The following is a 15154-nucleotide window of genomic DNA, read 5'->3' on the forward strand; positions in this document are numbered from 1 at the left end:
ATCTTGACCAAGCTGATCTGTATCTTTTATTCGTGCTGTCCGCCCATGCTGTTCCCAGCAGCTTTTGAGCCTCATTCAAAAGGCCATAGACTCTCCAGCAATGCTTGAAATCTGGCAAGCCACCAGCGACATTCTCCCTTGCTGGACTAGCTGGTGGGGATTGCCCTGGGGATCCCTCAGAAGGCAAGGATTGTGGGGTAGAAGGATTGGAAAATCCCAGGAAAGTTCCAGAAGGACTGGAAACCACACTTGAGACCTCCAATAAGGTGTGATCAACACCACCTTCGCCTGTTGTCTGCAGATATGAGTCGTGAGTCTCATTATCATTGCGAACGGGAGAAAGGCATACCCCGCTTCCGCAGACCAATTCAGACGAAAAGCTCCCATCTCGGCCGCAAGAGTATCCGTCTTCCAGCTGAAGAATTTCGGAATTTGGGGATCTAATGGGGACGCAAAAAGATAAACGGAAAATGGGCCCCACTCGTTGTGTAGTCTCCGAAAAATCCGTGGGTGCAGCTGCCACAAACTCATGTCTGACCAACTCCTGGAGCACCAAGCTGCCACCACGTTGGAAGCTCCAGAGAGGTATTCCGCCTTTACTGAGATGTTGTGGGAAAGGCAAAACGTCCAAAGGTCCTTGGCCAAATGTGCCATTGCTTTGGACTTCGTACCCCCTAGATGGTTGATGTAACGCACTGCCAAGATGTTGTTCATCTTCAACAGCACACTGCAGGACACTTTGTCCTTCATCCAGCACTGGATCGCGAATGAACTCGCCATCAATTCTAGGCAAGTGATGTGGAGCAGGCCTTAGTCGATAGACCACTTTCCTCCTTTAAAGGAGTCCCCGCAACGGGCTCTACAGCCCGACTTGTTGGCGTTTGACTCTATTACGAAGTCTGGATTGCAACCTAGATGGCCATGCCGTTCCAGGCTTCCATATGGTCTAGCCATCACCTCATCACAATGCAGACCTCCTCTGTAATGGAGACTTGGTCCAAGTATTGAAGGCCCTTGCGGTAGGTTAGAGGTATTCAAACATTGTAATGCCCTGTAATGGAGCGGTCCAGGGAAGATTGCTTGAATCGAAGAGGCGAGAAGACCCACCAATCGGACTATCTGCCCCAACGAAGTGGAAGAGCGAGCTACCATTCTCCTCAGTTCCCCCTGCGGATCTTGGTAGTCTTCCTCGCTGAAAGACTCAGAGTGCTGGCCACCAAATCTATGGTAAACCACAAGAATGTCACATGTCTGGATGGGAATAATTAGAGACTTTTTGTCGTTCATCACAAAATCCAGATTCTGGAGGAGATTCACTGTTTCATGCAAACGGCTCGAGAGGCGCAAAGGGCATTGCTCTAAGAGCAAGATATCGTCCAAGTAGATGATGAGCCGCGCACCCCTGGCTCGTAGTGTCTCCACCACCAGTTTGAGAACCTTCATGAAACATTACAGGGCCGATGAGAGAGCAAAGGGAAGAGTTGCAAATTCGTAAACCTGCTTCCTCCATTTAAACTGCACCTGTGCGAGGAAAAAACAGGTACCGCTAAGTACATGTCCTTCAGGTCCAGGCGCACCATCCAATCATTGGGTTGCAGGAGGTCTCGCAAAAGATGTCCACCCTGCGCTACTGTGCCTGCCTCCTAAGAGGCCTGGTTCCGAAGCTTGGGATCCACCTTAAGGAGAAAAGAGCATTGCCTCTCTGTAGAGAGGGCGCAGTTAGCGTTCCCCAAAAAACTATTGCACGCTGCGCCCAATTGGAAATTCTCTCTGGGGACAAAGAGGTACCTGCCAGTTTGTCTTCTTCTGCGAACTGTAAGTTTTTGGTAATTGGTCCAGTTATGTCCAGGAGTTTATCCTGGCAAGATTTCCAAGATCTATCTATCCCCTTCTTTGGGTCCCTCACATACGTCTGTAAAAAGGTGGCCATGTTTGGGTTGACCTCTGGCATGGTTGCTACTTTGCCTGGAAGGGCAGGGCGAGGGCACTCTGCTTGGAGGCAAGCCTGTACCTCCTTTTCCAGAGCTAACTGCAGCCTTCCTGCAAAGAACGCCGAGACCTTTGGGGAGGGTGTCCATTCCGAGGATCGTTGGTGTATCAAATCCTCCGGAACCAGCATGTCAGACAGCTCCTCCGATTCTTTGGGTGTGCCTGAAGGTGACACTATGGGGCACCAGGGTCTAGAGGGGTCTGCCTCATCAGCCAAGTCCCCCAAGGACTCTTCTTCCTCATCCTGCCCGAACTCTGGGGTCTCTGGGATGTCTGGAGTGGTATCCTGTCCTCCTACCACTGGCCTTGCTAAGAAGGCCCTCTTCAACCGTTCAAATGCACCTACTTCCATGTTTGAGGTGCTTTTGCGCTTGTCCGCGCATTGGGGTCTATCAGCCTGGCAAGCATAAGCAAATTGTATTATGTGGCGCTCAAAGGGTCCAATAGCTTCTTCCACCACTTGATGAATGGATGCATCAACTGCATCACAAAATTCATCATCGAGGGGCAGAACCTTCAGGGATTGTTACTCTGCGTATTCCTCCATGACAGAGGGAAGGATAAGGCACTAGGGTGGCTGGGACAAAGAATATAGTTGAAACAAAAATAATATATATATATATATATATATATATATATATATGTATATGTATATGTATATATATATATATATATATATATATATATATATATATATATATATATACATATACATATACATATACATATACATATACATATATATATATATATATATATATATATATATATATATATATATATATATATATATATATTCCAGTTCACTACCTTCTCAATTCAGAAGATATACGGACAACACCAAATGGTACGTTGTAAACTTAGTTCATTTGCAGTTACACAGCAACGCGTTTCAGCGTTACGCCTTGATCACGCTAGGTGACAGGCTTTTTTTGTACATTTTTATAAATTTTTTTCCTTGAATGGTGTAAACATAAAAAACAGACAAGTGAAAAGTGTATACAAAGAAATAGTGGTGGCCATCTTACAGTGGTAGAAAAAGGTTTCAAGTCATAATATATATATATATATATATATATATATATATATATATATATATATATATATATATATATATATATATATATATATATATATATATGTGTGTGTGTGTGTGTATATATATATATATATATATATATACACACATACATATATATACCAAAAAAACCTTTGTTTAACTGTTTAAAGCGCTCTAACAGGCACCTACCAGGTACTATGGCAGATTTGGAAAGTGATGGAAATCACTGATTTATTTTTGTGCCGCCAAGCGGCTAGACAGAATACGACGGAAGGGGGTGACTCACCCTTGATCTACCGGATGTCACTTCAGTCTGGGCCCTCCCCCCCCAGTCTCCTGGCACTAGTCGTGCTTTTGTGTGCCTCACAGGGAGTATACGGACCAGCTATGATGCGGGTGTCAAGCTGTGAGCGATTTGCATACAGACCCACACACCGGTGGGTGTCAGGGCTTCCAGACTATTCAGGCAGCGGTGTGCATCAGGAAAAAACGCAGGCTCTGTGACTGAACTCGCCAATCCCACCGCACAGCGCAGCTGGGATCAACGAGTTGAGTGAGGCCCTCCCCGCCGTCCCAACGCGCACTGCACCGCTTGCCTGTATTCAGGGGGTCGCCAGCGGAGCTTCCAACAGTGCTCCCGCGGCCCCTGTATCAAAAAAATAAAAAATGATCTACTAAAGCTGAAGAAAAAACCCCCACGCGCGCCGCACATCGGAACTATTTTAGAAATGCAAAATGACAGTAACAATACACACAATGTGTAAATACCACGGTCCCATCACACGAAGCGCAAGGGGAGCATGTACTGTTAGCGCTACACTAGATTACGCAGGAAGCGCACACAATAAACAGATTAAACACAAAATGTCCTCACATCTTTGACGAGTAAAAGGAAAAACAACGTAACTGCTGGTAGAAGGAAAGAGGCGTTGGCTAGAAAGCACACACCCTTGGGGATAGTAGAGACTGCCTATTGGTGGACTGTGTATGACCTCACTGGAGTACCATGGGAGTTAAAGACTGCTGGAAGGAGGAATAAAGAAAGATACAGCTTAATCCTCACCTCTGTGTCCTTAATAGAATTGAAACTTTCTGTCATGCTTACTAGGACATTTTCCATTGTATGGTATAGTATGGTAAGGTATGTCACTGTGTAGCATAGTATGATATGGCCTGTCTCTGTATAGTATGGTATGGTATGACCTGTCATTGTATGGTATGGTATTTATACATTGGAATGGTATAATATGGCCTGTCATTGTATGGTATGAGATGGTACAGTATGTCATCGTATGGTATGGTATGGTAAAGCTAAATTCTATAGTAAAGTATAGTATGGTACGTTATGATTTGTAATTGTATAGTATGGTATGGTACAGTATAGCATGGTATGGTATGATAAGGTATGGCCTGACAGTGTATAGTATGGTATGGCCTGTCATTGTATGGTATGGTCTGTCATTGTATGGTATGGCTGCCGTTGTATAGTACAGTATGGAATTGTGAGAAAGTGCCATATTTCTTGCATTGATATGCCTCCACTTTTTGCTGAACTGCTGATTTGCTTTGACTGAGTGTGCCCTGGGCTCCTGCCAACCAGGTGGCCAGGGCCTGTGTTCCTTCCCTATAGCTGTGTTGAAACAAAACCCAATTGGCATCTCTGGCCACCTATCAGCCCCTGGTAAATGGTACCCTAGGTGCCCAGGGCATGGTGACCAGAGAAGTCCCCTAAGGGCTGCAGCACTATTGTGCCACCCTTAGGGGCCCTGTACCCTGACACCCACACACTGCCTTTGCAGGCTGAGTGTCTAAGTACAGAACTAAACAGAGAGTCGACATGGCACACATCCCTGTGTGCCATGCCCACAACCCCACTGCCCTGGCATACATCAGTCACCCCTCTAGCTGGGTGCCCTATGCCGGTGATGGGGGAACAGGTGCATGAGCCCTGTGCCCCTACAGTACCCAGGGCCATTCCTGGGCACTCTAAGTGTAGTACTGCCATTTAAGAGTATATGGTGTTGGGAGGTCGTCATTACGAACTCCACAGCACCATGATGGCTTCACTGAAGACTGAGAAGTTTGGTATCAAACTGCTCAGCACATTAAACCCGCACTGATGCCAGTGTGAGGTTTAATGTAAAATGCACCGAAGGGCATCTTAGAGATGCCCCCTGAAACCTAACCTACAATCCACGTCTGGACTGAAAGGCTGCCTAGGCTGCCACACAGCAGACATGCTGCTGGACCCCTGGGTGGAGAGTACCGGCTCTCCTGGGCCTGCAATAATACACATCCTGGGCGAGGTGCTAGGTCTCCTCCCTCAGGATGGGCAGGGGGAAGCTTCAAAGGCATGCCGCCTCTGTGAGCTTCTCCAGAGCATTTGCTGTACTCAGCAACTGGCCCCCACCAGTTCTGACCCCCACTCTGGCGGGAAGACTGGCGGGAAACCCTACGTCAGGAAGGGGGGTGTGCCAGCCTGTGCCAACCCTACCCCTCAGGTGGGAGATGCAGGTGAAGCACGACCCCGGGCTCCGGCCATCTTGAAGATGGGGAGCCCTGCCCAATAACAGCTAGGTTCCTGCCCCCCTCCCACAGGAGAGGAGCAGACTAGGGGGTGTACCCACACACGCCCTTGGGGATAGTAGAGACTGCCTATTGGTGGACTGTGCATGACCTCACTGAAGCACCGTGGGAGTGCTAGTTTTTTGTTATAAAAAGTTAAAAGTTAAAGACTGCTGGAAGGAGGAATAAAGAAAGTTACAGCATAATCCTCGCCTCCGGTCCTGACATAGAATTTAGGCTTGACCATACCATACCATACAATGACATACCATACCATATCATACAATACAATGACAGACTATATCATACCATTCCATTCTATACATACCATACCATGCCTTGGCATACCATACCATACTATACCATAATATACCATACGATACTATGACAAGCCATACCACACCATACTGTACTATATAATGGCAGGCCATAATATACCATACCATACCTTTCAATAATAGGGCATACCGTACTTTAGTTTAGAAATCTTTTTTATTAAGTTTCATTCATAGATAAATAACAAAACAAACCCCACCCAACTGTAAAAGGTATGTGGGCAAGCATTCATGCACAAATAATCATTTCCCCCATATTAATCCCAGGCAGGGCCGCCTTCCACAACAGTAAATTGCATCGTATTGTCTTACCCCGTGCAGCATCTTACTTCACCAACACGTCATCAATATACCACTTCCATAAGCGGATTGGCTCATGGTAGGGGTTTCATTGCATAAATAGAGGGACCTCTATTTTGTCTACATGGAGACCGGGATCCATCCATTCTCTGTTTAATTTCCTAGTAATGAGGTGCACTGGATAGAACATCTGTGAATATGTCACTAATATCTCGCCACACCAGCACAACTCCGGCTTCAGGTCGCTTTGGTGTAATCTTTTGGGCTTAGTTGGTTGTCTTGTAATCTAGGACGCCATGAAGTGATGGAAAGAACAAATCTGTTGTTCCTTATGTGTAATCGTATTGTGGAGCGCTGTGAATAGGAACATGCGAGCCAACAATTGTATACATTCCTTTGCGAACTACGGCTCCCAATGCGGGCCCAACACTTACTTACAATTGCCGTAGACGCAGATGCGGCTCTGTCTGTATTACACACTATGTGGAGCGCTTTTGAATTATAACGTGAGTCAGCCTCTATAAATAATTCTTTTGAAAAATTATTTTTGAATTGCGACTCCCAACACGTACTATTGAAGTAAATGTTAAAGGCGTAGATGATAGGATGTGATAAAAAAACACAGATTCTAAGACGAGTTTGGGCGTTTAAGAAATTGACAACTTGAACTACAGTTCTCTATACTTGCTACGACACGTTGTAGTTCGTCGTAATGTTGTGACAAATTGAAATTCTGAACTACAGTTCCCAACATTTGGTACTTGAGCTGGCACCAGGTGAGGTGAGGTCCAGTCCTCGTACCAGACGGGTGAGCAAAACATTTATAAAATTTGTATTAAACTTTTTTGTGTACTACATATTTGTGGTTGTTCTGAGGATATATTGTTTATATCTTGGACAGTTTTGCAGCTAATAGATTCTACACCTCTTTCTTTCTTTTTCTGTCACTCAGAGTATCACTATGTATATGTTTTTCAGATGTCCTACGTATCTCGCTGATACCGAGGATCAGAGCGTTACATCAAAGGTTGTATAAGTTCCAACCTGTATGTATACTGCTTATTCTTTATATTCTTTATATCTTTGTCACTATTTTTGACAGGAAGTGTTCTATGCAGTAGCAATAAATACTAACAGATAGGTCCTGAAGAAAGCCATAGACTATTTGTCCAGGAGGCTGAAACATGTCAACCGTTTTCTAAGCAGTAATTTTAAACTGATTTATTTTGCACTGTTTTTAATAAGGATTGCAATAGATACCCTAATAAATATATTTTTTTCTCTTTTGCGAATCCTTTTTTAACTTCACTACACGATTGCACAGCACTTTTCACTCCCACACATATTTTGGGACTTTCTTCCAGGTTTTATGAGAGCTATATATTTGTCTCTGTTTCTTCCTATTTCCTCTACATGACCCTTTAGAGGATACAATCCACCCGTGATCCCTCTATGATCAAGAGGGCAAGTGGTTGGTTGGATGGAGACCCAAGTGATGAAAATGATCACTTTGGTGAGTGATGGGAATCCAATCAATGGCAAGGGTCTCCTCATTCTCTGATATGCTATAATCTCTTTTCTTTCTTGTGGTGTTACTCTTGATGTTATAGGTGTGTACTTTCTTTCCTTTAATAAGTAGCTGGTTTAGCAGACCCCGGATGATCTGTTTGTTTTTTGTATTATGGATTTGGGGATTTCATCCGGATTGTGTCTATAAATTCACTTGGACCCTCTATTACCTCTTTGTTTATTACGGTTATTATTGTGAGTCAAATACCTCAAGCCATGTATCAGGCTTATCTTTCCTTATTGGGTCTCTTGTTAGCTGCCTCACCGTTGGTTATCTCGGAAACAAATGCCTCTGACTACGAACTTTCATGTATCCTGCCCTTCCCAATACCTGCTTACTTCATCAAGGTGAGTCAGTCACTGAAGCTCTGTCCCTCTCGTTTGCGTGAAGATACTCCGGGAGTCTTACAGTTATCATTTTAAAACCTATCTTTAAAGAAATGGAAGTCAGAACCTGTAGATCGGCATTACTATCCTGTTTAAGTGGTGTCACTGTTTATAGTATACAGCGATTTGTTCAATTCATTTTTAAAGCAGAAAATAAATTATGTAAGTTTGACATCCAAAGTAATGACAAACCCGTTACGGCTGCGACATAATGATTTTATTGTTTTTAGGGAGTAGACGGGCAATTTTAAGACATTTTTTCCTTTAAAAAAATTAAAACTAATATTTATATGTTGTTAGGTATTATGTTCATTTATTTTATGATTTTAAAGACTTGAGTATGTGCACTTCATCTCCAAAAGATATTATGTTTTAGAGATTAGTTTTAAAATCAATCAATAACTCGCTGTCGCTAGCATAAGGCACTTTAGCTTCGTGGGTGAAAAATTGAATGCACTTTTCATTTTACTGCTGATAGCATAAGTCACTTTAGCATTTATGTTGAGATACTATTGTATTTTTGCTGCTAATAGTTACCGATAATTTGCAAATTTGTTCTCTTACTCTGCTGCTAACTATAATGAATATTAGCTGCTAGCACATTGCACCATAATCATTGCCAAGTGAGCATATCGCACTTTATAGAAATTATAGGCTGCTATCAAAAATTGGATAATATGTGTTGTTAGCATCATGCACTTTAATCCCTAACTGGAAAATGGTTAAACAATTGTCTAGCATTTTATATTTTGGCATTGTATTCCTATATGTTCAATCAGATTTTGTGCTTGTTATGTATTTTCTTTTTTGTAATGATTTTAATTAATCAACAAAAACAATTACTACTACTGAGTCTTACCGTGACCTTTTTTCAATGTGGATCCACTTCCCGTCATGTGATAGCGTGAGGAGAAGTGAATAACTATGGGTGGGGCAGCATAATAAGAGACCCAATAAGGAATGTTAAGTATGATACATGGCTTAACGTATTTGACTTACGATAACAACCCACATGGTCTGAATGCACGAAGATCGTTTTACAGTACTGCGTCAGGGCGCCCTCGGAGAACGACCATGGATGCGCCCCAGGTGTACTGAGAAGGCCCGTTTACAGACTCCGCAGATGACGTCAGGGGGGTGGGCCCCGTTGTGCCTTTGAACCCAGAAGAGGAGTCGGAAAGTTATTCAAGTGGGACGGAGTGGAGCGGAGAGGGCGGCAAAGGAGTAAGTGGTGATCACTCGCGGGAACTCAAGGACACAACATCGGAAGGCGGAGACCGGACGAACAAAGAGGAGAACAAGACGGAGACCTTGGAGCAGTCGGAGGGCGAGTTCACGAACGGCCAATCACAGGCAGAGGCGTCCCCAGAGGAAGGCTCTAAGGACGAGGCGGCCGTGACCCTGTCAACGGGTCACAGATGCAGGCAAGTGTTTTGTGGAATAGGTCAAGTGTTGGGAGGATGGATGTTTAATCATGCCGTCTTTACGGCTTATAAAGAGAGACCAAATGCCACTCAAGGAAGGGAGACGGATCCCTCTTTTGGTTACTTACGTTTTGCTTTTGTTTAGTTGTGTCTCCCTAGGGAACATAAGGCTGTAGTTAGGACTGGCACCCTAATCCTATAAAAGGGACACTAGGACAAGACATAGCAGCACAGGTGGACCACAACATTTAACATATAATTAATCAGTATAGATTACAATTACAATAAGTCACAGAAATGGAGATTCTTCGATTTCAATTCTTTATTTCAATGGAAACAATGGAGCACCATACAGCCGACGCGTTTCATCCCAAAGGGACTTCTTCAGGGCTGTTAAATACAAACATATTAACTAACATATATATAACACACAAATAAAAACACAGATGTGAAAATATATACATATATACAAAAAATCATTAAAACGGCCCAACAGGACTCAACCCCATGCTTTTTCTAACAGTTACAGATTAATGTTTCTTTTGTCCAGTTAGGTCTGTTAGATAAAACAGCATATACAGACAGACAGCAAAAACAATACCTATTATAAAAATAATCTATTGACATCCTTCATCTCAATATTGGGTTACAAGTGCCCAATTTCCTTAACACATGATCCAAAGTTTTCAGAAGGACTCTGAATATTTAAAGTGAGGATGAGAAGGGAGAGAGGGGGAAAAATAGAGTATGAAAATGCCAGAAGGAAAAAGTTTGAAGCAAGTTTTAAGAAGATTAAAAAAGTATAAAAAATATGGATATTGAAGAAGCAAAGTGAGCAAGGACTAAGAAACCGAAAAATATACTTAGTAGGAATGATTGTTTTGGTAAAGGAAATGTGTGAGGGGAGCTTTAGGCGCCTAGATCCCTCCATCTATTTAATATGATTCCCTACCAAAGAGAGAGAGATAGATCAAAACATGTCTGAGCAAAAAACCACCATGAATCACCAAGCTTATTAATATATGTTCTGACTCAATAATGAACGATTTCTTAATATATAAACAATAAAAGCAAAAATCGGGATGATCCAGGCTAAAGGATATTTATAAATACCTACTGCTGATAAGAAAATACTTCAAGTAGAGATGAAAAGCGAAGATCCAAGAATGTAACACCGCAGTGACCCAATAGGCTTGTCTCACCAAATCTATGATTGAAATAATGACATCATCAATATACTGTTCAATATACTTGTAACGTTGCGCAGGCCATGATAGGGTTCTACTGTCGGGTGAGATTCCCTCTGGAACTGCTGACGGACCAAGGCACGCCCTTTATGTCTAGGCTTATGTCTCAGATATGCAAATTGTTAGGAGTACAACAAATACGTAGCTCTGTTAACCACCCCCAGACGGACATCTTGGTGGAGCGTTATAACCACACCATCAAGAACATCCGAAGAAAAATGGTGTCAGAAACGGGGAGGGACTGGGACAAACAGTTACCAGTAGCCCTATTTGCAATCTGGACACATCCCCAGTCCTTCACTTGTTACAGCTCATTTGAATTAGTGTTTGGGAGAAAGCCCCGAACCCTACTGAACATGGCGGCAGAAAGGTGGGAGGAAGAGGAGGACGAAGGAAAGGCCCTCCTTGACTATGCAGCCCTTCTCAAAGAGACTCACCACCCTTTGGGAGGAGGTCCGACAGATCCTGGACACAGCCCAGCAGAAACAAAACAGGGGGTATGACCACCGAACATCCCTGAGACACTTTCTAATTGGGGATAAAGTACTTCTCCTTCTTTCCTCCTCTGACAACAAACTCCTGGCTAAGTGGCAAGGTCCTATGTAGTACTGGCCCAGGTTACACCTGTCACCTATAGGGTGTCAGGCCCACACACTGGGAGGGCAGGTCAAATATACCACGTCAACCTACTAAAAAAATGTGTAGATGCTCCAGATGCGACTGCCGATTCTTAAACCAATCTACTGATATCAGACAGCCAACCCTTGACCATCTCTTTCCCTCATGACGATGTGATCCCCGACCCACATAAGATCCTCAGGTGATATTGTGATCTTCAGCCAGACATGGAAACAACACATCACACATCTAAAAACCGTACTGGACAGGCTTAGACAGGCAGGACTGACTACGAATCTTGAGAAATGTATGCTAGCCACAAACGCCATACAATATTTAGGGTACCACATACAGGAGGGCCGGATATGTCCACAGGTGGACAAAGTGGACGCTATCAGATCGTTGGACACCACCCTCCACAAAGAATGGGATTAGGGCCTTCCTGGGTTTACCAGTGGTTTATACCCGGTTTTCGGAGGTGGCTGCCCCGCTAACTGACATGCTGATGAAAGCGTGCCCAAACGCCATCAAGGAGTGGTCACCCACTCTGGTACTAAGCTTCAAACAACTCAAGGACCTGCTGTGTCGCAACCCTGTCCTCATATGTCCAGATTTTGCCAAAAGCTTCACTCTACATACCGATGCTTCGGACAGAGGCCTTGGGGCGGTGTTATCCCAAGCTGGTGGATCAGGAGAACTACATCCTGTGGTTTACCTGAGTCGCAAGCTGATGCCCCAGGAAACCTGCTACTCCATCGTAGAGCAGGAATGTTTGGCGATCAAGTGGGCTGTCCAGGCCCTCCAGTACTATTTGTTGGGTCTTCATTTCCCTCTCCTAACTGACCATGCCCCTCTGGTTTGGCTAATGAGACACAAGGATTCTAATGCCCGCGTTCTTCATTGGTTTTTGGCATTACAACCTTTTTCATTTTAGGTATCCCACCGGCCTGGTTCTCTGCAGGTCAATGTGGACTTCCGTTCCCGATCTGCTTCTCTCACATAGCTCGAATGGCCATGCCTGGTGGGGAGGCACTGTGACAGGGCGCCCACAGAAAACGACCATGAATGCACCGGGAGTACAGAGATGGCCAGTTTACAGACACCGCTGACGATGTCAGGGGGGCGGAGCCCAGTTGCGCCTTTGAACCCGGAAGAGACGTCGGAAAGTTGTTCACCAAGCAGGACAGAACCAAGATGGCGGCGAAGGAGTAAGATGTGGTCACTCGCAGGAACTCCAGGACACAACATCGGTAGGCAGAGACCAGACGAACAATGAGGAGAACGAGACGGAGACCTTGGAGCAGTCGGAGGGCGAGTTCACGAACGGCCAACCACAGGCGGAGGCATCCCCAAAGGAAGGCTCTAAGGACGAGATGGCTGTGACCCTGTCCTGTCAACCAGTCACGGCTACAAGCAAGTGTTTTGTGTAACAAGGCGTGCGTTGGGAGAATGGATGTTTAATCACACCTTCTTTAAGGGTTTATAAAGAGAGGCCACTGAAGGAAGGGATACGGATCTCTCTTTTCTTTACCTACATTTTGCTTTTGTTTAGTTGTGTCTCCCTAGGAAACATAAGGCCATAGTTAAGACTGGCACCGTAATCCTATAAAAATGACAATAGGACAAGACCCGCGCTTCCCAGAATACGGGATCACCTGAAGTTAAGGTTGGGTCCCCTCCAAAATAACTCCTAGCTGTACCTCCTGCCTAACCCTAGCGACTGCCTCCCAATCAGTGTGAAGGAACACCGGGAGCCTTCCCTTCGCTAGACACCGGGTCCTAGGAGAAAGGGGAGGGAGAAGTTTAATACTTGTTAAATACCAGGGCAGGTAGTAGCATACTGATAGCCTCTCCTTCTCTTTCTTTCCTTACGAGGGGACGACCGACTCCAGTGAGACCAGGAGTAGAAGCAAGCGACAGACAAGAAGGGAAGCGGATCCCTGGGAGAGAAGGGCGCAGAGAGATACTAAAACAGAGACGGCACCTTTTGTGGATTGTAATAATCGACCTAAGTGGTTCCAATAAAGTCGTTTGGACACACATCCCAGTGGTCCGTGGTGATTGGGTCGGTGACAAGTACTCATTGTTCCAGTCTTGTTTTAACGATCTACATTTTTTCCCTTTATTTATAAACAGTGTGCTCGCTTCCCCACCATTTCAAGCATGTACTGCAGTGAAACTCGGAAAGATCTACCGAGAAGAGAATGTACTTCGAGTAATGATTTTTAATATGAAAAAAAGAGCGACGAGTTCACGCACATAAGGGACAAATGTCTAAACATACCGCATTTAAAAAAACATTGTTGCCTTGTGCTCAGACTTCCCCGCAGAGCATCTGGGAAATCCGCTCTGGCTAAACTCCATTGGCTCCCTATTAAGGAGCGAATCAAATTCAAGTCCCTCTGTTTCGTGCATCGTATCGCCCATGGCAAAGGTCCAGAATATTTGAAAAATCTTCTCACTATGCATCGCCCCATCAGGAACCTAAGATCGTCTGGTACGATGTTGTTCAAACTCCCCAGAATCACCAGAGCTAGGATGGGTGTGTGTTCGTTTAGATACCTGGCTTCCAAATGCTGGAACGAACTCCTGCTCGATCTCCGAATGGAACCCTCTGAAACTAGGTTCCGGGGAAAACTCAAAACGTTCCTGTTCCCCCCTGCATAACCCCCCTCTTCCCTTTGCACTTCATGGCTCACCCTTGCCCTTGCCTCTGGCGATGTAGTAGTATTTAGCGCGGGGACACACTGTTTTCTGTGCAGCCAGGCGCTTTAAAAATGGTTTTATTATTATTATTATTATTATTATTATTGTTTAAATAACCGTGTCGCACTTAATGAGTCCAGAGGGGCAAAATAACTTGTTTCTTTCACATCTTGCACACATGTATGCATCTATTTTTGTTTTCTTTCACATGTTGATTTTTTTATTCACAGATTTTAATCCAAGTGTGATTACGTGACCAACATATAAAACACAGTCTTAAACCTTGATCTACTTATTAAAGATAGGAGAGAAGGGTAAAAATACGGGGATCTAGTGATCCTGATGAAAGCCGGGGAAGACACTAAGGGGCTCATTTAAATGACGGGCGGACTTAGTCCGCCCGCCATCCTATCGGTTATTGGGACCGGCCGCAATAAGGGCGGAGGTCCCGTGGGGGGGTATTAGGATGCGCCCGCCACTGTGGCGGGCGCATCCTGCATTTTTAGCATTGTTACGGGCACCTATAAAGTGCTTCACTTTCAGTGCTTTCTTTTTGGCATTCTGTGCAGCAATATAAATCTGTCACTTATAGGTCCTAGCCTTTTTAGGTTTTGCCTGAGACAGCACATGTGCTGTCAGCGAAATTTTTGCTAACAAAAAAAAAGGCTTAAACAGGCTTAGAACCCGCCCGGTGCTTACTATTACTTACCATTTGTTGGCTTCAGTGTCACTCATGTTTTGCTTCTTATTGAGTGGTGCCTTCTGCTTGTCTCCTGCTTTTTACTGTGGCTACAGCCGTGGTTCCCAAACTGTGCGCCGCAGCACCCCGGTGCGCCGTTATGAGTTGCCAGGGGCACCTCAGCACGATGTGGGAAATTGCAGTGGCAGCGCTAGAAATTTAGAAATGCCACCTGCATAATTGTGTAAAATCCGCCGCTTTAAGGAAACAGGAAT

This window comes from Lissotriton vulgaris, chromosome 12, assembly GCF_964263255.1.
Source record: "Lissotriton vulgaris chromosome 12, aLisVul1.2, whole genome shotgun sequence".
NCBI lineage: Eukaryota > Metazoa > Chordata > Amphibia > Caudata > Salamandridae > Lissotriton > Lissotriton vulgaris.